Source organism: Durio zibethinus, chromosome 13 (assembly GCF_047325235.1).
Source record: "Durio zibethinus cultivar Kanyao isolate XHJ-2024 chromosome 13, ASM4732523v1, whole genome shotgun sequence".
In the NCBI taxonomy this organism is placed as follows: domain Eukaryota; kingdom Viridiplantae; phylum Streptophyta; class Magnoliopsida; order Malvales; family Malvaceae; genus Durio; species Durio zibethinus.
Window position 1 is genome coordinate 19,876,891 of NC_143174.1, and position 21,966 is coordinate 19,898,856.

General features: G+C 29.1%; 1 long non-coding RNA gene across 1 annotated transcript; it reads left to right on the plus strand.

Moving 5' to 3' along the window:
• Positions 1-15: 15 nt before the first annotated feature.
• LOC149515399 (uncharacterized) lies at positions 16-21,685 on the plus strand. The gene is made up of 3 exons (XR_016326878.1): positions 16-401; positions 541-617; positions 21,435-21,685. It is a non-coding gene; the product is annotated as an uncharacterized LOC149515399 (long non-coding RNA).
• Positions 21,686-21,966: the final 281 nt, after the last annotated feature.

Sequence of the window (21,966 nt, forward strand, 5' to 3'; positions counted from 1 at the left end):
ATTTTTATTTTATTGGCTTAATAAAATTGCTTGTAATAACCTAATTTTTAAGAGCATTTTAAATCTATACATAATAATCTTATTTCTCTCAGCTAATAAAACATTATTATTTAAGGGTTCACTTAATAATGCACTCTTATCTGAAGGTTCACATAACTTTGCCTCTCTCATGTTTGCCTGTCTCATGTGACTTAATAGCTTTCTCTGCATCTTTCACTTTTTTTTTTTTTTTAAATCTCTCTACTCTCACTCTTAGATCTCCATCTCTTCAATCTCTCATTCTCACAACTCTCTTCGATCTCTCTTCGATTGCTACAAGCTCAACTACAATCTTTGTTCGATTTCCTTGTTGAAACTTCGATTTCCTTGCTGAAACTTCGATATTCTCTACTTGTAGTTAGGTATAAACAATATCCTCTGCATTTCTTTGATTTTCATCTATTGTTTTACAAATCTAACAAATCTTTCTTTAATTTTTTAAAATCCTTAAATTTTCCTCTAGTTTCAGCTCAATGTTATGCTAAAGTTTGTTAGTGCCAGGAACAGAAAAAGCTCTTCCATCGTCTCCCACAAATCTTTACTCTGATCCAAACGATTTCAAAATCTCCGTATCAGAGGTAACTTTTTTGTTTTCTAAATCAATTTCTATAGAAATTTAAGCACAAAATCATTTTTCTTCATCTTTAATTTCTTCTTGATGAATGATTGATAATATTTTTGTTAGAGTTGGAAACCTGTTTTTTGATACAAAAGAAAAATTACAAATATTGGGGTTCGAACTAAATATAAAAATTTTTAATTTTTTTTTTTATAAATTTCAATTTACATTATATATACTTCTATTTGTTATATGTTTTTGTTAGAGTTGTATAGTATTTTTTGTAGTCGATTTTATCTTGCTTTCTGTGTTATATATTTTTTGTACAATATATGTAAATTGTTCTCAATGTGTTGATTGCTTCCATGCTTTATTAAATTGTTTCAAATCATTAATAATCACCTCTAATTCTACAAAAATAAAAACTGAGATTCCATAAGGTGAAAGGCCATGATCATCAACTTAATCATACATTTCTTATAATTTAGTTTTGAATGTTATGTATCACATGTGTTTTGCTTGGTTAATGTTAAGGTATCTATCCAGCTTTGAACGGTCATAAATTTTTGTTTCATGGATGAAAAATGAAAAACTTGGAAAGTATTCTCATGAATATATTCTAATGCATTGCTAATAACAAAAGTTTCAATGTAGAGGATTAGGTTTTTAGTGTTGTTTTTTTTTTTTTTTTATGTTTATCAGTATTTATAAATATTACTAAAAGATTAATGTCATTTGTCAAAAATACCATTAAAAATGTTAGTTATACCTGCTTCGAGAAAAATAATGACGCTTTTAGAAAAACACTACTACCTTAGCGGCGTTTGTTCTTAGAAATGCCTCTAAATGCTCAATTTAGTAGCATTTTTGCTAAATTTAACAGTATTTATAACAAAAAAACATTACTAAATTTAGCATAGTTTATAGTAAAAAGCTCTACTACATTTTGACATTGAATGGCATTTTTGTGTACACCTTATTTTGTCTAGGGTTTTTCGTTGATTGAAGCTCAATCCAAACTCGATTGTAGGGTTTTATTTATTTTTATTTTAGATTTTATTTTTGTATTTATCATATTTATTTTGTGGTTTATCTTTAATTTATTTTCTTTTTCTTTCTTCATTTTCTGATTAAAAAAATAAAATAAAACTGAAAGTTTGAGATTAAGCCTAGTGATAATTGTTATCCACAAGATTACGTGCTAATCTGCAGCTTAGTGAAACAAATTGGAATTAAGCTGAAACTCTTATCAACTTTGGCTTATAAATTCTTGCAATCACAACAAAAGGGGACACAGGGGAGTGATCAAAGAAAAGACACAAGAAATCAACAGAAAATTAGAGAGAGAACATTCAAGCAAATCCTAGCAAACATTAGTCAATACTACCACCCTATGACTTACTTGAAACCACTCAACCATAGCCCCAGATCCCATTCCATCACCATCTCATTGCCAACCATTAGACACTTTTTGAAACCATCGACCCCATACACAAAAAGAACCCAAAACCAAAAACCATCCCAGAAATAGCCTAAACTTTTCTCTGTCGAGGCAGAACATTATACGTAAGAGCAGCCATAATTCCAGCTGCAACTCAAAAATTCAGAAAACAAACCCAGTTCTTACTAAACCACAATCAACCAGAATAAAAGTCACAAAATCATTCACCACCATACACTGATTTTCGAGCCATTGAAATAGAACCCATCCAATCACTACCAAAAATTGTCAGGCCTTCCATCCTGCATCAAATATCATCACCAACAACAATTTTCAGCTAGCCTCAAGCAACAACATAGAAACAATTAGGAACACAAATTCTCAAATTGGATAAATAGTTTCACAGGAAAAAACAATATGGAAAAATACGAACAATGAAATACATAATGCAGAGGCAGAAAGAAACTTTAAAACCAAGTTTTTGGGGCAATAGGCGTTAGCTTTTAGAGAGTTGATCTTTACTAGTGTGCAGGTTATACGATCAAAAGAGAAGAATAGCATATTTAGTGATTGGCGGCACCAGAGGTAACTTACAGCAGAGGCGACCCACATTGGTTGGAGAGTTTTCAATGCTCTGTATGGCTTGTGTCGACGAAGAGATCGAGGGTTGCCAAAAGAAGTTTTGCAAACTAGGGATAGTTTTCGATAACTGGTGACGGTGCAAGGTGGCAGCATTAACTGAAACCAGTAGGAGGTTGAAAATCTGGGGTGGTTGATACAGAAAGGATTCTGGAGAAGACGAGTAAAAAAGGAAAGGATAAACCCACCTTTAGTAGCAATGGGGGTAAGTGATGATCGACGTGACTTCGGGGAGATCTGAACGGTGATAATGAAAAGCTTGATGAGGGAAATAGTATACTTAAAGTTGAAGAAGATCGGATGTTGAAAAGAAACAAAGACAGTGAAAAAACTGCGACTGTTAGCAACTGTTAGCTTTAGATTTGGGGCATTTGAGGTGGATTTTCGAAAAAAATGAGCCTATATTCGTGACGAGGAAAGTGAAAAGCAGCGATGAAAAAAATTTTGGCTTGACCGAATGTTGGACGATAGCGGATACGACGGCATTAGTGCCGGGATTTAGAAACTTTTGAAGTTTCTGACCTGGGTTCTTCTATTCCTAAAAAGATAAATGGAGAAAAGAAAGAAAAGAGAGAGGGTAAAGGTGAGGTATGAAGAAAATAACTGACCTTTGGTTTTTGTAGCCAAATAAGATGGCATCATTTTAGATATTAGAGAAGAGTATGATTAGTGTGTTTTGAAGTGGGTAACTCGACTCGTACTGCTACATATACCAACAACCTATCTCTTTGGCCTTGTGGTTGAGTCAAGTCAAGCTGTTTCATTAACCATTTCAATCGGTTTTTGTGTCTATACCCAAGCTATAACATGAGTCGAGCTGAGTTGAATTTTTTTTTTTCATTTTTATGTATTTTTTTAATTTTTATTTTTAAAATAGCTTGCATGATTGGATTTTATGAAAAGTTAGAAGAAATAAATAAAATAAAACATTAATATTTCTTTTAAGAATAAGTAATAATTTTTTAATGATGAAATTTTTAAAAATTACAAATGATAAATTTTTATAAATTTTTTAGGTGAGAAATTTCTTTTAAATTTGTCCTAAATGATGGAATAATTTAGATAAAGATTTAATAATAATATTTATTTTTAATTTAAAAAAATTTAAAAATAATTGTTATATTATTTTCTTTTCAAAGATAAAAAAATTCTAAATTGGCCCAAATGATAAAAACTTTGGAAACATAAATAAAAAAATAAAAATAAATTCTGAGGATAAAATTCTTCGTAATCATAAATGGTTGATTATCTAAAAAAATTTTAGGTGAGAAGAGATTTTTAATTTTGTCCTAAACAGTGGATGAATTAGAAATATTTTCAATAAAAAAATGATTAAACATTTTCTGACGATAGAGCCTTTTCAAGAAAACAAATGAGATTCTTGAATACTCTTAAAGTGAGGAAGTACTTTTAAGAATTCTTTCAGATTGATGAAAAAATCTTAAAAAATATTTTTAATATTTAAACATTAAAATTTTAATACCATTAAAACCAAGATAATTGTTAGGATAATTTAAAATTAAATGGTACCATATTAGAATGAGCATTATAAGAGTGCTATAACCTTTCCCACACATGATCGAACTCTTAAATCTAATTCTGTTCAAAATGTCAAAATTTATTCTTTAGGGAACCTTAGTCAAGCTTTGAAGCTCCTTAAAAAGATAGATTCATTAGGTAGGCAATCACACATAGATAAAAAAGATTGGTGGTGACTCTTTTTATTAAGTCTAACTATAGATTTATAGATTTATTTGTTATGACAATTTGGCAACTCCACTAGAGATGCTTTAGAAAGTCAAGCCATAATATTTTAAATTTATCTTATCCTTTGGTTTAATGGTTTTAAAGTGTAATGATTATGTTATTTGCTTACTAACATTTTTTTTATCTTTTATTTTATTTATGGGTTTTGAAAAGCTATATGTTCCTTTACACACTCTATCATATACATTCTCATTACATGAGCTCTATACCCAGGCTCCATTTTCATAGGAGAGAGTAAAGTACTTATGCTCTTGCGAGATGATAATCTCCGAATGGCTAACGAAATACTCCCACTCAAATTGAATCTTTTCTGCTGGTAGCCTGTGATGGGTGAGGATTGGAATGCCTTACTAGTCTGTGATAAACCATGATGTAAGAAACAATTTGGAAACCTTTAGTGGTCAAAGTCACTTAACCTTGCATATAATCTACACTTAAAACACCAGTTTTAAGATAGAGCCTTTCCTACTTGTTGATAGATGCAACTCAAAGTTAGGACACAATAAGGAACAATTTATGGGATATATTGATTATCTAACCATTTTATTTGTTTGACTTTATGCATTTGCATCATTTCAATTAGTGCTTCCATTTAATTCCATGTATCATTTCATTATCATGTTTAACATTGTCATTTGTATCATTTTCATATGAAGAATATTTCCCACATATTAGATTTCATCCATGAAAATGTACATTCCATTCATGCATTAAAACACCGAACATAAAAGCATGTCATTTCTAATAATAATGCAATTACGGTACTCAAAGTTCAAGGATAGTTTCATCAAATAAGAACCCAACACAATCAACTCACCAATACAATACAAAAGCTCAAGCTAGACAAATAGAATAAGGAAATTTCAATCGTCTCGAAAGGATAGAGAAAGTTCAAAAAAAGTTTGAAGGAGAGTTGAATAAGATTCTAGATGTTTTGAACAAGTTGAACAAGGGAAAGGGTATAGAAAAAAGTACTATCCAGTAGGACCATCCATCAAAAGAGGTAGCTGACCCTTCGTACCCTTCTGGTTTTAGGCTTTATCAAGCCCAATCCACAGAAAATCCATCACCACTGTAGTATACATACCCTATAGATATACATACCCTGAAATGCCACCAACTTTAAATCCAAGGCATTATCAGAGTTATGTAAATCTTATCTTTACTGAGAAGGTAGTAAAACCAATACCAATCCCCAACGTGGATGATCTAGAAAAGAAAGAGAAGTTAAGGCCTAAGGAGAAGGAGACTTTATAAGGCTCAAAAGCTAAACAAAAAATAAATTTGTTAGAGGAAATGTTGCGAGCAGTAAAAGGAATTGGTTTTTAAGGTTTCGTAGATGCTGCTGGGCTCTGTTTAGTCTTAGATGTTATTATACCTTTGAAGTTCAAAGTTTTAGAGTTTAAAAAATATGATAGTATAAAGTGTCCAAAGACCCATATCACCATATACTATCGAAAGATGATTGCCATGCTAATAATGAGAAGCTGTTAATGCATATATTTCAAGATAGCCTTACTGGCTTTGTTACTATATGGTATGTCTAGCTGGATAAGACCCGCATCAATCTTTAAGTGATATGGCCTGCGAGTTCATTAGTCAGTATCGACGTATAATAGATCTATCTCTTGATCATCTTTTCTTACAGAATATGAAGAAAAAGATAACTGAATCATTCAAAGAGTATATCCAGAGGTAGAGAGACATAGCTACTTAAGTTTAGCCACCATTGACTGAGAAAAAAATCACGTTGTTGTTTGTAAGCATTTTAAAATTGTCTTATTATGAAAAAATTATAAGAAATGCAACCAAAAACTTTGCTGATATGATGATTTTAGGAGAAATTATTGAAAATGCTATCAAAAGTGGCAAGCTTCAAGAATGATAAACTACCAAGAAAGAAGGGAAAAAAAGAAATTGAAGCCCAAGTTATGAATTTTGACAAGCAACAGCTCAGAAGCTATACTCTATATCCACCATTTACTCATCCTATTTACTATCCTACAGTTAATGATATTGTGTAGGCCACTTACCATCCATATCCACAACCTATTTACCTACCATCCTATCAATCAACCTTTCAAGTACTTGTATATGGGTTTAGTCATATCACTACATCAGCTTCAAAGCCTAACAACCAAGAGAATGGTTTAAGAAAATCTCGAAATAACCAAGAAAGGGCCCACATTGAACTTATCTCTATGACTTATACTAAGTTATTCCTAGAACTGGTTAAGAACGACTTGGTATCTCTAGTTATTTTGAAACCATTGAAACCACTCTATCCAAAATGGTATGATGCTAATGCCATATGTGATTACCATAATGGAAACATGGGTAATTTTATTGAAACTTACCTTGCTTTCAAATACAATGTGCAAAGTTTGATCTAAAAAGGCTTGGTGAGTTTCGATGAATTGGAGGGGTAAGATATTAATAAAAATCCTTCATCTAATCACACAAAAGCATAATTTTGAGAATGATGTTAAGGCTGGTTGATGTTGGTTGTAATTTTAAGATTTTTTTCAGCGTAATGTTAGGATTTTTTTTATGTAATAAGATTTCATTTTTTATCATTTTAATAAAAAACAAGTTGATGTATTTCATTGCATTTTTCTTTTATCCCAACCATTACTCTATGCTTAATTTTGTCACATGTATTTTATTCCCATTCTAAAATTCCAAATGATGAATGTTTAGACAATGAGAATAATAACTCTAGGATTTAATTTTGAGAACTCATTCACATTGACAAAGGAAGCAAGCTATGGAGACTATTTGAGTAAAAGAAACAAGCTACTAGCAGATATAAAATAGATTTGTCTTGAAGATATACAGTCCTTTATAAAGATTCATGAGCTTGTCTTTGTTCAATGATGATCTTTAAAGAAAGCATTCATGTTTGAGATAAAAAAATACCCATATTTCTTTTACCATTTATAAAACCATCCATTGCTACCCTTTTTGAGCCTATTAAGATTTCTTTCTAAAAAATCCTAACCCAAGATCACCCTCCATACTCGGAGATAAAATGTGAGAAAAACATACTTAAAAAAATAAAGAGGTAAAATATCGTAAAAGATCTAAAAAATAGAGAGTAGAAAAAAATAAGGGAAAAGAATCCCTTAAAAAAAAGAAAGAAAAAAAAGAATGTCATAAATGAGTTGGGGCAAAGTAATGAGACTCTTTTTATGAGGAATAAGATGAATGAAAAAAGAAAAAAGTAGTGAAATGATGTGGAATGAGGCAAAATGTCAAGTTGCATCAAATGATAAGAAATGATCCTTTGGTTGTGAACCCTCTAAACATATGCTTTGAGCCTATTTTATCAATTTTTTTCATGACCCATCACCATAGCATACATTATAACTTTTAAAAGTTCATTTTGATCAAATGTTAATGCTCGAATTAAATTATCATATGTTGGATTAAGGCATGTTTGCGATGGAACAATGGAATCGTGTTATGCTGTTTTTAAAGATTGATGTGTGAAAGTTATCAATAATGGATGAAAAAATTAAAAAAATGAAAAAGATGAAAAAATGAGAAATGGAAAAATAAAAAATATAAAAATATAAAAATATTAAATATAAAAAGTAAAATGAGAGACAAGGAAAACTTAAATTGAAAACCTGAAAGGGCGATTTGGGTAAAAAAAACTTTGAGCTGAGAGTTAGATAGACAGTTCAAATGAAAGGAAGATAAAAAACATTTGAAGATCTTTCAAAGCTGGGATAAAGTTCAATGAGCTTAAAATGATTTTGAAAGTCAATAGAATGAGTTTTTGAAAAAGAATTTTGGATTAATGTTAAGAATTGTATAAGTACTCATTGCTTGAATATTGTTATACCATCCATCCCAATGACATACTTTGAACCTATTTTTTTGCCCATTTATTTGTGTACCAGACTTGTTCTTGTATTGATTACCTTTCTTCCAATTGACCTTGTACTCTGTTATCCTCAAAATAAATCAAAAAAATATATGATAGCATTATATTTGTCAAGAATTGAAATGATAATGAATTAATGATAATGTTCATAAAAGATTCATGTATTCATTTAAAAAGAAATCTAGGGTGATAGGGGCAAAAATGAAATGAAAAAATGAAAGAAGCCTAAAAAGATGATTTGAAAAGACATAATGGATGACCAAGTGAAGAATGTGATATTGGATTGGTTGACATAACCTGTGAGTTGTAATCAAATGATGAAAATAATGTGAATCAGTAAACAAAATTTATTTTGAAATTACTAGTGTTGTGAAGCCTATGAGTTGTGATCAAGTGATGGAAATAATATGAAGTAGTTGACAAAATTTGTTCTGAAATTGTTAGTGTTAAAAAGCTAAAAAGGAAAAAGATGAGATGGTGGAGTCTTGAGAACCATATTACCATAATTAATTAGAATTTCATGACATTGATATCTACATTTCAAGCATTGTGTTTGCATTATTGTTTGAAGAATACATGTATATAATTTGGTGAAAATTTAAATCTTAGTTGGCCATGTATTTGCCTCATATAGTGAACATTTGAATATCTAGACTATTACTTTTGTATCATTAAGGAAACATTTGCATCATTATCATGACACTTTTTAATATACAAAATTTTGACTTTGATGAAAGATTGAGAATTTTAATGACAAGAAATTTTGAACTTTTTGAGGAAAGCTTTTTAAGATAAGGTTAGGAATCCTTGAATGAAAAAATATTTTATGAGAAAAACATTGAGAATTATGAAGTTGTGGAGCCTTTTAAAGGAGCATTTTTCATGTTAAAGATAATGAGAAGCTTTGAACTTTTGAATGTGAACCCTAAATTTTTTTAAATGAAAACCTTTAAATTTAGATGTGAAACTCTAAAATCTATCGAATGTGAATCTTTAAACTTGAATGTGAATCTTTGAATTCGAATGAGAAGTTTTAAACTTTTGGATGTGAACCCAAATTTTTTGAATGAGAACTTTTAAATTTGGATATGAAACTCTAAAATCTATCGAATGTGAATCTTTGAACTTGAATGAGAATCTTTAAGAAATTTTGAATGAAAATTTATCGAATGTAAATCTTTGAACTTAAATGAAAAGCTTTGAACTTTGGATGTGAATTTTTTAATGTTGGATGTGAGTTTTGTAATTTTGAAGCAAATCCCCGAATTGAACATTGGATGCGAATCTCTAAAATGTGAATATTAAAATTTTAAGAATCAATCTCTTGTGAACCTGAAAAATCTTGTGAATCTGAGTTCTTATGAATCTAAGTTCTTGTGAATCTTAAAACCTTGAGAATCGAATTCATGCAAGCTCGAAATCCTTGCAAATCTAAAATTTTATGAATCAAATTCTTACAAATCTTTAATTTTTGTGAAATTGAAATTTTGTGAATCAAATATTTGCAAATCTTTGTGTCTTGCGAATTCAAAAATTCTTACAAAACTGAAAATTTTATGAATTTTTAAACCTTGTGAATCTTTGAATTGTGAACCTTTGAAATTCGAAATTGTGATTTTTTGAACTCAAATTGTGAATCTTTGAGTTTCAATTGCAAATATCAATTTATAAAATTTTTGAATACTTCAAGTTACGAATTTTAAAATTTTAAGATTTTGTAATTTGTTGTTAAGTCACACCCAAACGTAAAGAGATGTCTATATCTTTACACAATTCCTATTTCATAGAAAATGCACAAAGAGGGATAACTATAGACACCTCATTTTTGTCTAGGGTTTTTTACCAATTGGAGCTCGATCCAAGCTCAGTTGTAGGGTTTTATTTATTTTTATTTTAGACTTTATTTTGTATTTATCATATTTATTTTGTGGTTTATCTCTAATTTATTTTCTTTTTCTTTCTTCATTATTTGATTAAAAAAATAAAATAAAACTGAAAATTTGAGATTAGGCCTAGTGAAAATTGTTATCCATAAGATTAGGTGCCAATCTGTAGCTTGGTGAAAGAAATTGGAATTGAGCTGAAACTCTATCAGTTTTGGCTTATAAATTCTTGCAATCACAACAAAAGAGGACATGGGGGAGTGATTAGAGAAAAGACACAAGAAATCAATAAAAAATCAGAGAGAGAATAATCAAGCAAATCCTAGCAAACATTAGTTAGTTCCACCACCCTTTTTCTTACTTGAAACCACTCAGCCATAGCCCTATATCTCACTCCATCAACATCTCATTACCAACCATAACCCACTCCTATCATAAGACCATCAGACACATTTTGAAACCATTGACCCTATACATAAAAAACTCAGAACTAAAAGCCATCATAGAGATAGCCTAAACTTTTCTTTATTGAGGCAGAACCTTATTCCCAAAAGTAGCCATAATTCCAGTTGCAACCCAAAAATTTAAAAACAAAATTGGTTCTTAATAAACCACAATCAAGCAGAATAAAAGTCACAAAATCATTCACCACCATTCACTGATTTTCGAGCCATTGAAATAGAACCCATCTAGTCACCACAAAATATTGCTAGGCCTTCCATCTTGCATTAAATAACATCACCAACAACAATTTTTAGCTAGCCTTAAGTAGCAACACAGAAACAATTAGGAACACAAATTCTCAAATTGGATAAATAGTTTCATAGGCAAAAATAATATGGAAAAATATGAACAGTGAAATACATAATACAAAAACAGAAAGAAACATTTAAAACCAAGTTGTTGGGGTAATAGGCATTGGCTTTTAGAGATTTGATCTTTAATAGTGTGCAGGTTACGCAATCAAAAGAGAAGAAAAGTAGAGTTAGTGATTGGCAGCACTAAAGGTGACTTACAGTAGAGGCAACCCACATTGGTCAAAGAGTTTTTAAGGCTCTATGCGGCTTGTGTCAGCAAAAAGATTAAGGGTTATCGAAAAAAGTTTTGCAAACCAAGGATAGTTTTCGATGGCTAGTGACGGTGCAATGCAGTAGCATTAATTGAAACCAATAAGATGGTTGATCCATAAAAGATTTTGGAGAAGATGAGTAAAAATAAAAAGAGAAACCCACATTTAGTAGCAGTAGGGGTAGGTGATGATTGACGCTACTTTTAAGAGATTTGAATAGTGAAGATGAAGAGCTTGGTGAGGGAAATAGTATACTTAAAGTTGGAAAAGATTAGACAGTGAAAAGGAACAAAGACATTGAAAAAAATGTAACTGTTAGCTTCAAATTTGGGGCATTTGAGGTGGATTTCCAAAAGAAAAAATAAGCCCATATTCGAGATGAGGAGAGTGAGAAGTAGCGATGGGGAAAATTTTGGCTTAACCAGACACCGAACGGTGGCAAAGTGTGGTGGCATTGGTGGCAAAGTATGGCTACACTGGTGTTGGGATCTAGAAACCTTTAAAGTTTTTTACTTAGGTTTTTTTATTCCTAGAAAGATAAATAGAAAAAAGGAAAAAAGAAAGAGAGAGAGAGAGAGAGCAAAGGTGAGGTCTGAAGAAAAAGGCTGACATCTGGCTTTTATAGCCAAATAAAATGTCATTTTGGATATTAGAGAAAAATAGGATCTGCATATTTCTAAGTGGGTAACCTGACTTGTAGAGCAACCCGTACCTGCAACCCATCTCTTTGGCCTTATGGCTGAGCCAAGCCGAGCTATTCTATTAGCTGCTCCAGCCAATTCCTATGCTTATAGCCAAGCCATGACACGAGATGAGTCGTGCTGATTTTCTTTTGGTATTTTTTTTCTATTTTTATGTATTTTTTTTAATTTTTAATTTTGAAATAGCTTGCATGATTGGATTTTAAAAAAAGTTAGAAGAAATAATAAAATAAAACATTAATATTTCTTTTGAGAATAAATAATAATTATCTAATTATGAAATTTTTAAAAATTATAAATGAAAAATTTTTATAAAATTTTTAGGTGAGAAATTTTTTTTAAATTTATCCTAAATGGTGGAATAATTTAGTAATAATCAATATTTATTTTCAATTCAAAAAAATTTAAAAAATAATCATCATATTATTTTCTTTTCAAAGATAAACAATTTTTTTTAAATTGGCCCAAATGGTAAAAAATTTAGAATTATAAATAAAACATAAAAATAAATTCCGAGGATGAAATTCTTAGTGATCACAAATGGTTGATTATCTAAAAAATTTCTAGGTGAGAAGGGATTTCTAATTTTGGGCCAAATGGTAGATGAATTAGAAATATTTTCAATAAAGAAATTATTAAACATTTTCTAATGGCGAAGCCTCTTTAAAAAAATAAATGAGTTTTTTTAATACTTTTTAAGTGAAGAAGTACTTTTAAGAATTCTTCTAGATTTATAGAAAAATCTTAAAAGTTATGTTCAATATTTAAACATTAAAATTTAAGACCATTAGAACCAAGATAATTGTTAAGATAATTTAAAATTAAATGGTACCATTTAGGATGAGTGTTGTAGGGGTGCTATAACCTTCCCCACACGTAATCAAACTCTTGAATCTAATTCTATTCAAAAGGTCAAAACCTATTCTTTAAGGACCTTTAGTCAAGCTTAGGAGCTCCTTAAAAGGATAAATTTATTAGGTGGCCAATCACACATAGATAAAAAAGATTTGTGGCAACTGTTCTTATTAAGTCTAGCTATAGATTTACGGATTTATATGTTATGACAGTTTTTAAGCACAAATGCCACTAAATTAACAAATTTTATTTTTAAAAAATTTCTTTTTAATATTGATTATTATCATTAAATAAAAAATATTAAATGAAATAAAAATGAACTTAAATTCATAAATTGAATATTATAAATATATAATTTGTTCCAATCTGGATAGAACACAAAGTTTAATACATGCAACAACATTCAAATTATTTTATTACATTAACCAAAAATCTAAAATGTATGGAATTGATGACTACATAGATTTGAAACACTACCATTTGATGAAAGCTTTTTTTCACCTTTTTTCACTAGCGTGCTCAAGAATCTACTGAATAAAGTAATACAAGTTTTAACACTTAATAATAAGCTATTTTTTATATTAAAAATATAAATAGTTACTAAATATAATACCTGAGTTGGTAGACCATCTAAATTAGTTCTTGAAAATTATTGTTGCACAAAATTTATAAAAGTGTCGAATCAATTATGCAACTGCTGAAATCTTGCATGCTTTTGGTCCATTTTAACACATCCTTCTTCAATTTTAGCATGTTTCTATTCAATTCTAGATGTTTTTGTTCTTTTTCTACTTCTATTTGCTCGAAATATTGTTGCATAGTTTTCATTCCATCTCAATACTCTTGACTTTTGCATCCAACTCTTATCAATTTAATACTTGCTACATTATCATACCAAAAGTATATAATTAAATTAGATGAAAATGAACTGTAACATACTTAATTATACTAAGTATTAAATCAAATATAATAACAAAATGATATCAAAGATAACCTATTACAATGCAAAAAAAAAAAAAAAAACCTATTACATGTCATGCATTGATATCATGTTTTTTAAACAATGCAAAAAAGGAACAGAGATAACATCAACAAAAAATTTATACAAATTTTAATCGAATATTCATACATCTAGAAACTTACAGCATAACAGAGAAAGATTAAGTATATGGTAAATACTTTACCTTGCAGTATTCATAAATGACTATAGATGTCTTTTCTTAGTTCTCTATCTTTTATTGTTGATGGTTTTCAATTACAACGAATCCTTTCAAGAAAGATTAAGTTATTTCATCAAACACCATAATCTATAAAATGCAAAGTACTTGACAAGAACCTTCCAAAGTTCTACCTATTTCCTTTTGAATTGAAGATGTAAAGTTTAGGTATATGACATACACTAGATGAAAACAATAGATATTGGAATGGTCTGAAAATTAAAGGAAAATACTAAATAATCTAATTGAATATGGTAACACATAACACTAACATGAAATCAAGAAGACAAGCACATGCACACTACTAGACATGAATATGCATACTAGTCTCTACACACGTCTGTTTGTAAACATGATTGCTAGTTTTGGCAATCAGTGACACTGGCTACGCAAGGAAAAAGAAATTCTATATCAATAACTTTAGTAAAAGAATAAGCTTCTGCCAAGAAACGATAGAATGACAAACAAACAATGTATAAACTTATAAACTGCAAATAGCATAAACACCTATTTGTCCTTTGATGAAGAATAAAGCTTAAAAGCACTTAACAATGTCCTTTATATGATCATTTTGCCAGTCAGGCATCCATAAGTCCAGGTAAATATCTAATACATGTTCTGGTTTACATAACTCAATAACAATTTCATTAAATTACCAGCAAATAAAGATAAAAAAAATAGTAAAAGAAGCAAAATTGAGTTAAAAATACTTGTACATTTTAATTTATAAGAAAGTGATATAATCCAAACAAAGGTCCCACAAAAGCCTATTTAATACTCAAATTACATTTAAAACATAATAGACTATTTCAGAATGGTTTCCTAAAGATATCGTGAATGAATAAACAAATTCATGTTAACAAGTAAAAATTTTTTAGTAATTTCGAAAATACTTTGTTGAAAAGAAAAACTGAACCTAAAATTTCATTTGTGTTTGCAACTAATTTTAACATTCAATTTCAAGTTTTTCAGAGAAAAACCCTATTGTTTTCACTTTCTGTTCTATCTTGAAATTTTCTCACCAACCAAACAAAATCAAACTTAGAACAACAATAATGAAATAAATTAGTAAAAAAAGAAAAAGAATGCCAAACACTGAAAACTGCCAATGTTGAAATGAACCTTACCAATAGAGCTTGAATGCTTACAAAAATGTAACAAATCAAATAGAAAGTTTAGGGATTTGACCCAAAATGCAAGAAAGTTAAATTGAAATTTGCAAAAACGAAAGGAAAAAAGATTAAAATTGACCACAAAATGACTTAAACTTAGGCATAAAATGAGAAGAAAGTAACCCAAAATGAACAAAAATGAAAAAAATACGTAGGAAAAAGAAAAGCAGAAAAAGGGTCTTGCGAGTTCAAAATTTAAGAAAAATTTAGCACGTTTTCTTATAGAAACACCTTTAATAATCCCTTTCCATTTTTTTGGGGATTATTCAAGGTGTTTTTGGCCTATTCAAGGCAGTTTTGGCCAAAAGTATCTTAAATAATCCTTTTCAATTTTTATTCAAGGCATTCAAGGCGTTTCTAGAAAAAAATACCTTGAATAATCACCTCTAATTTTTCAATTGGATGAGATTATTCAAGGTATTTTTTGCCAGAAATGCCTTCAATAACTCCATTCAATTTTTTGTAAGGGATTATTCAAGGTGTTTTCTGGCTAAAAATATCTTGAATAATCTCTAAAAAAATGGAAGAGAATTATTGAAGGTATTTTTTATAAAAAAACGCCTTGAATAATCCCCTTCTATAGAGGATTATTCTTAACTTAAATAGTACCTTTCAATTATAAAAATATTGGAGTAGCTCAGTTGGTTAGAGCATACGATTATTAACCATAAGATCATAGGTTTGATCATTTCTTCTAGCATTTTTTGAGTTTGTCAAGGGATTGATTTAGACATTTGTTGTCCAAAAATGCCTTAAATAATCCCTTGAAAAATCTTATGACTATTACCATAAGATCGTAGGTTCGGTCCCTCCCTTTAACATTTTTTTAGTTTTTCAAGAAATTATTTTAGGCATTTTTTGTCCAAAAATATCTTAAATAATCCTTTATTTAAGGCCTTTTTGGATTAAAAAAAAACACTTTATATAATCTCTTGAAAAACTCAAAAAACACCAAAGAAAGGGATTAAACCTACAATCTTATTGTTAACAGCTATATGCTCTAACCGACTAAGCTACTCTAGTGTTTTTATAATTGAAGAGTATTATTTAAACTAAGAATAATCCCCTTTAGGAAGGGATAGGCATTTTTCTATAAAAAATACCTTCAATAATTTTTTTTTATTATTATTTCAGGCGTTTTTTGCTAAAAAAATACCTTGAATAATCTTCTTTAATTATAAATTAACGAGAATTATTCAAGGCATTTTTGGTCAAAAATGCCTTAAATAATCCACTTTAATTTTTTTTTGAATTATTTAAGGTGTTTTAATCTAGAAACACCTTCAATAAAAATTAAAAGGGGATTATTCAAGGTATTTTTGGCTAGATGTGCCTTTAATAATCCCATGCAATTTTTTGTAAGGGATTAAATATTAAAGGCATTTTTCATGCCAAATACCATATATAAACCAACTTTTTTACTAGCAGAAACCTATAACTAACTTGTATTCATTTCCAAAAATACTTTTTAAAATGGTAACAGTTATTTAACAATTTTTTAATCAAGTCAAATTTAAAAATAACGCTATTTCTCCCCTTGGAATTCTAGAATACCATAAGGAAATATGGGTTTTTTTATTCTAAGACTTTAGGTACTATTAAAAATCTATCAATTTTCCCCAGATTCAGATTACCTTGAACTAAATGTTGGAATTAAATACCCAACAGTAAGATTTCGGGAAAAAATATTTAGATTCCCTCAACCAAATGCCCTTTGAGTTTTTTTTAGTTTGTATATTTGTATTTAACGGCATTTACGTAAACGCCATGAAATTTATAAAAGTCAAAGTATATAGCAGCATTTAAGTCAACAAATGCTATAAAAATATTTTTTTAGTAGCATTTTTTAAATCCAAACGCTGTTATATAAGAATTAGTAGTGTTTTATAAAAAAAACGCTCCTAACTTTATAAAAACACGAAACTTTGTGACGTTTATTTAAAAATACCACTAAAAAACAACCATTAAATCTCCATTTTCATGTAGTGTTTAGTGTTAGATTTGGACTTAAATTGCTGACCAAATGCTAGGAAATAAACTTCTAAGAGGCAGGTCACTTAGCATGTTCTATTTAAGATAACATAGTTTTATGTATAATTTGCTTAATCTGATCTTGATTTAGGCAGAAATATATTGGTAGCTACATTGCACATAGAGTAAATAGGCAGCTCACTATTAAAGAGTTAAAGAGGGCTGGGGCAAAAATTATTTAAAAACAATGTCACCTTTGTTATTAACTATAAAACCCTAAACCCAGAATTCATCATAAAGCTATTGCTATCTTAGTGAAAATCACTATTTTGATGCAAAACACATAATTCAAAACTCAATACCAAAAAAAATCTTTGATAAAAAAACCCACTAAGAAAAAGTTAAGGTTTTTATAGTTTCGTTTCAGATTGTTTAATATAGGTTCATTTAAATCATTAAGTTAAGCCTTAGTATTGGCAAAGATTGAGAAGAATATGAAAGAAAAACTATGAAAAAAATGTGAACTTTGTAGAAAACTATAGGGAGAAAATGAGGCATAAAAAACTGAATTTTGATAACTTATTATTTTTTTTTTAGTTTATGAAAGTTGTTTAAAACTGTGATATTATATTTAGGGATTAAAGTTCAAATTCTAGAGTTAACCTTGTTGGTTAACTTTTTATGGATAACATAGTGAGTAGTTTATGTCTTTAAAATCAACGTTAGGCTTTATAAGAGTTGGATGATAAGTGTTTTCTTTACATATTTTAGTGTTTCATTGTAGAAATATTTGCTTATGCCAAATTATAATTAACTATTTTCCTAGTTTTTGTTATTGCCTCACTAAGCGACTACATTGGCACCAAAAACTTGTAAAACTTCACAAACTGTAAACAATAGGTTTTATTTATCTTCTTTTTGCACATGATGGTAGCCATGTGTGCTACTGATTATATATGAGTTAATCTCGGCTTGATTAGTATTTAGTTAGTCCTCGAAAAGTCTAAAGCTTAAAATTACTTTAACAGTATGGAACAAAATCCATATAAAAGACAGCCAACTAAAATTGAAAAGGAATCCAAGTTCTCACCCAGAAACTATTTTATTTTTCCCAGGGATAAGAATTCTGTTAAGAACCTAACTATTGAGGGAAACTGAAATCAGCAAGTATAAATCATTACATATTATTTTCAAAACTAAATATTCATGATATGAGGTTTTAGGTTAAAATTAAGGCTCTAAGTACACGACATTTCTCATTTTCTAAACATTCCATGAGTTACTTATTAATAGCTGGTTGGTTAAATAAAATACAAAAATTGAACAAACTTGAAAGCAAAAAAAGTCACTTTAGCTTCACATCATGTACCATAAGCCATAGTGTTTATATGCAAGTACTCAATCTCAAACAGGCATGCAAATAAACCACAGAAGACAGCTTAAATTTTTTTTTGAGTAGTGAGGTATCTATACTTGAAAATGAATGAAAATCATAATACCACAGAGACGTCTCAAAACCATAAACATAATCCACGTTTTAGATTTTCACCTTGAAAGGTGAAAACTCACATTCCTAAACAGAGATAATTTTATTGCCTTGAAAGCTCCATTCATTATTCAGACATGGTGAAGGAAAAATGTGATTCAATTACAAAGCAGCCAATTATCTAATATACATTATTATTCTTTTCCAAATCATGGTTACTTAAAAAAATTAAACATAAATTACTAAAAATAATTGTGTGGTACTACTTTTTTAATAACATTTAAAATAAATAAGGGTATATATTAACAAGTTTAATCTAAAAAAGCAAAAAGAAAAACAAGACCATTTTTAGCTATATGGAGTTTGTAAGCTTTGTCCAGTACATGTATCCAAATAGTTAGTTTATTGATAGATATATGCATCATTTATTGATAAATATTACAAAATACATTTTTCTAAAAAAGATAATAAAATTTCTAGATCAGTACTTAACATTACTTCTTATATTTACTCTATGTAAGGTTTTGTTTGTCATATTTGTGCTCTAAAATTAATGATACTCTCCAATTCCCATCATAACATTTTGTTTCCATGCCATTTATGCATAGAGAAGAGAAAGTGATACTCATCCATATTTGATTTACCTGAAAGAAAGGTAAGGTTTACATAACCAATTGTCAAAATTGATTGTGTTTGAATTTCACTCTTTAATGTTTCTTGTTTTTTTATCATTGTAGACTATTGTTGAATTGAATAGCGATTGATGAGCCAAACAAGTTATGCTTCACACTACAGGCTAAAAAAAACTTTACTATTCTTGCGGATGAAAAGATATTTTGTTTCATTACTCTATTTTTAACTTTTTCTATTTTCTTATTGAACACATAAAGAAACTTCTGGTCATTGAGGATAAGGAAGTAGTTCTATACTTGATATATGTCTTACAACACTTCTATGTTCTTTCCTGCAATTATTTTCTATGTCTTAGTTTTGTTGTGGTTTTGGTTACTTAATTTAGAGAATATTATATTCATTTTGTAAAAAGTTGATGGGAAATGTTAAGGTAATTAGCAACCTTGCATATCTTATTTTGTTACATTCTACAATTTTACAATATGAGCTTTGATCAATGTGTTCAATTTGAAATAAGCCTTGTTTATGCTGTGCTTTGACAGTTGTTTTCTGTTGAATTTCTAGTCATGGAGTGATTGTATGCAAAAATGAGACACATTGTATTTTGTTACACTCTACACATGCGTCCTTTTCCATAAACAATTGTCTATTGATTGTTAAGCCTATAACTTGAATTGCATAATTTTTTTCCTAATTTTTGTTAAATTCATATAGTTGAATGTTGATCTAGTTTGTGTTCACATTTGTGCTATATTAATTCCTTGTAACCATATTTTTTTTTCTTTTTTCTATTAATTACTTAAGACACTTCACATGTAGCAAGCTAGTTATTCCCCTTACTTCCATGATCTATTTGTTGCCTTATTCTCCCTTTTGTTTTGGTGGATGAATTGGGATTTTGGGTGTTTTGAGTGTATGAATATTTTGGAAATTCTATACAACAATTTGTCCCATACTAGATTTTGTTGGAGAATTTGCACAAATGTTTCCTTGATGAACTAATATTTTATCATAATTGTGGTTTACTAAACAAACATGATGTGGTTTGGTTGACCAACCCACTAGGACTTTTTATTTTAATTGTCTTTGGTCTTAATAGCTCTTTTATTATCAACTAGAAGTTTGGAATGGTTTGCTGCTTAGAAACCATATAAATAATTCTTGTTTTTGGATGTTTAGAAACCATATGCTTAGTTCCCTTTATCTAATTGTTTGAAATTCTTGAAAAGAATTATTGGATTGAAATTTTCAATTCATTTTTTGTACTTTACTATTCATCAAGCTCCCAGTTTCTATTTAGGTTTTATTTTTAAAAGCTCCCAATTTTTGTTTAGGTTATGTATTAGGTTTTATATTGAGAAACATTCCAAACCTAATATTAATCTTTATTGTAATAGAAACAAAACAGTTGGGAAGAGCTAAACAAAATAAAACTATTTGTGATGACTCATCAAAATAAAGATGGAAGTTTATGGATGCTACTACTACACAAGCTGCTATAAATGTTTACTTGATTATAAAATTGCATTTATTGGTTGAATATCCTTTGTTGCCCTAACTTATTGGTTAAATATTTTATAAAAGAAGTTAAAGGAATTGTTATCTCAATGTTCTACTAACTTGTAGCAATCACAAGCAACAACTTCTTTAATAGATTATGTTTTTGGTGAAGTCATGGGAAAGGAACATCCTAGTCGTGTACGAGGCTTGGGATTAGGCCCTACACCTATAAACATTTGTGGTTTATCTTATTGTCACTTTCAAGCCTAAGGTTGAAAATAATATAGATGAAGAAGTACTTAGGCTATAAGAAAAGTTGGAAGCTATGACAAATAAGGTTGCCAATTTGGAAGAAAAAATAGCTAAAGTATCAGAGTTGGAACAAAAAGTTTCAAAAGTGAGCAAACTTAAGGTCATGATAGCTTCACTTAAAAAGGTGAATGTTAAGTTAGTTAAATTTGTAACTAGCATATAAAGGAGATTTCCACATGTGCCAAGCATGGATATCAACTCAACTGCAATAGACAAGTAACAACAATAAGTAATATTATTAATTAGTAAATAATAGTTATTTACTAATCCAAAAATTGTATTATATTGTATGTTTCAGATGCATCGAGTTCATTGGGATCACTACGTGCAAATAACTAAGGAAAAATGAAAGCTTTGAGGATGATGTTATTGCATTGGTATTTTGATAACTTTTAGGTAATTTGATAGCTTTAGAATAATGTTCACTATTATACTTTGAGGATGATACTTTGGCATTATTGTTGATAATTGGTATTTTGATAGCATTGTTATTTGTAATCAAATTGGCATTAGGTTACAATTTGCCTTCAATGGTTATCTGATGTTCTTTACAGCTTGTAGACATTAACAAATGACACTACTATTGAATTTTGCTGATTTTAATACCTATAAATCATGACAATTAATAACCCCATTCCTAAGTCTTGTTTCTATAGTTGTTAAGGAAAAGAAGAAAAAACAGTGGGATGGTATGCAAATATTTAGGTTGTTTAAAGTTAAAATGCTTTAATATTATGAACCATTTTGTTAACTAGTTTTTTGTATTTACTGAAAGTTTTATGTTTCACAGTATCTATGCCCAAGTAAGTATAAGAATGGTGTCATTAGCT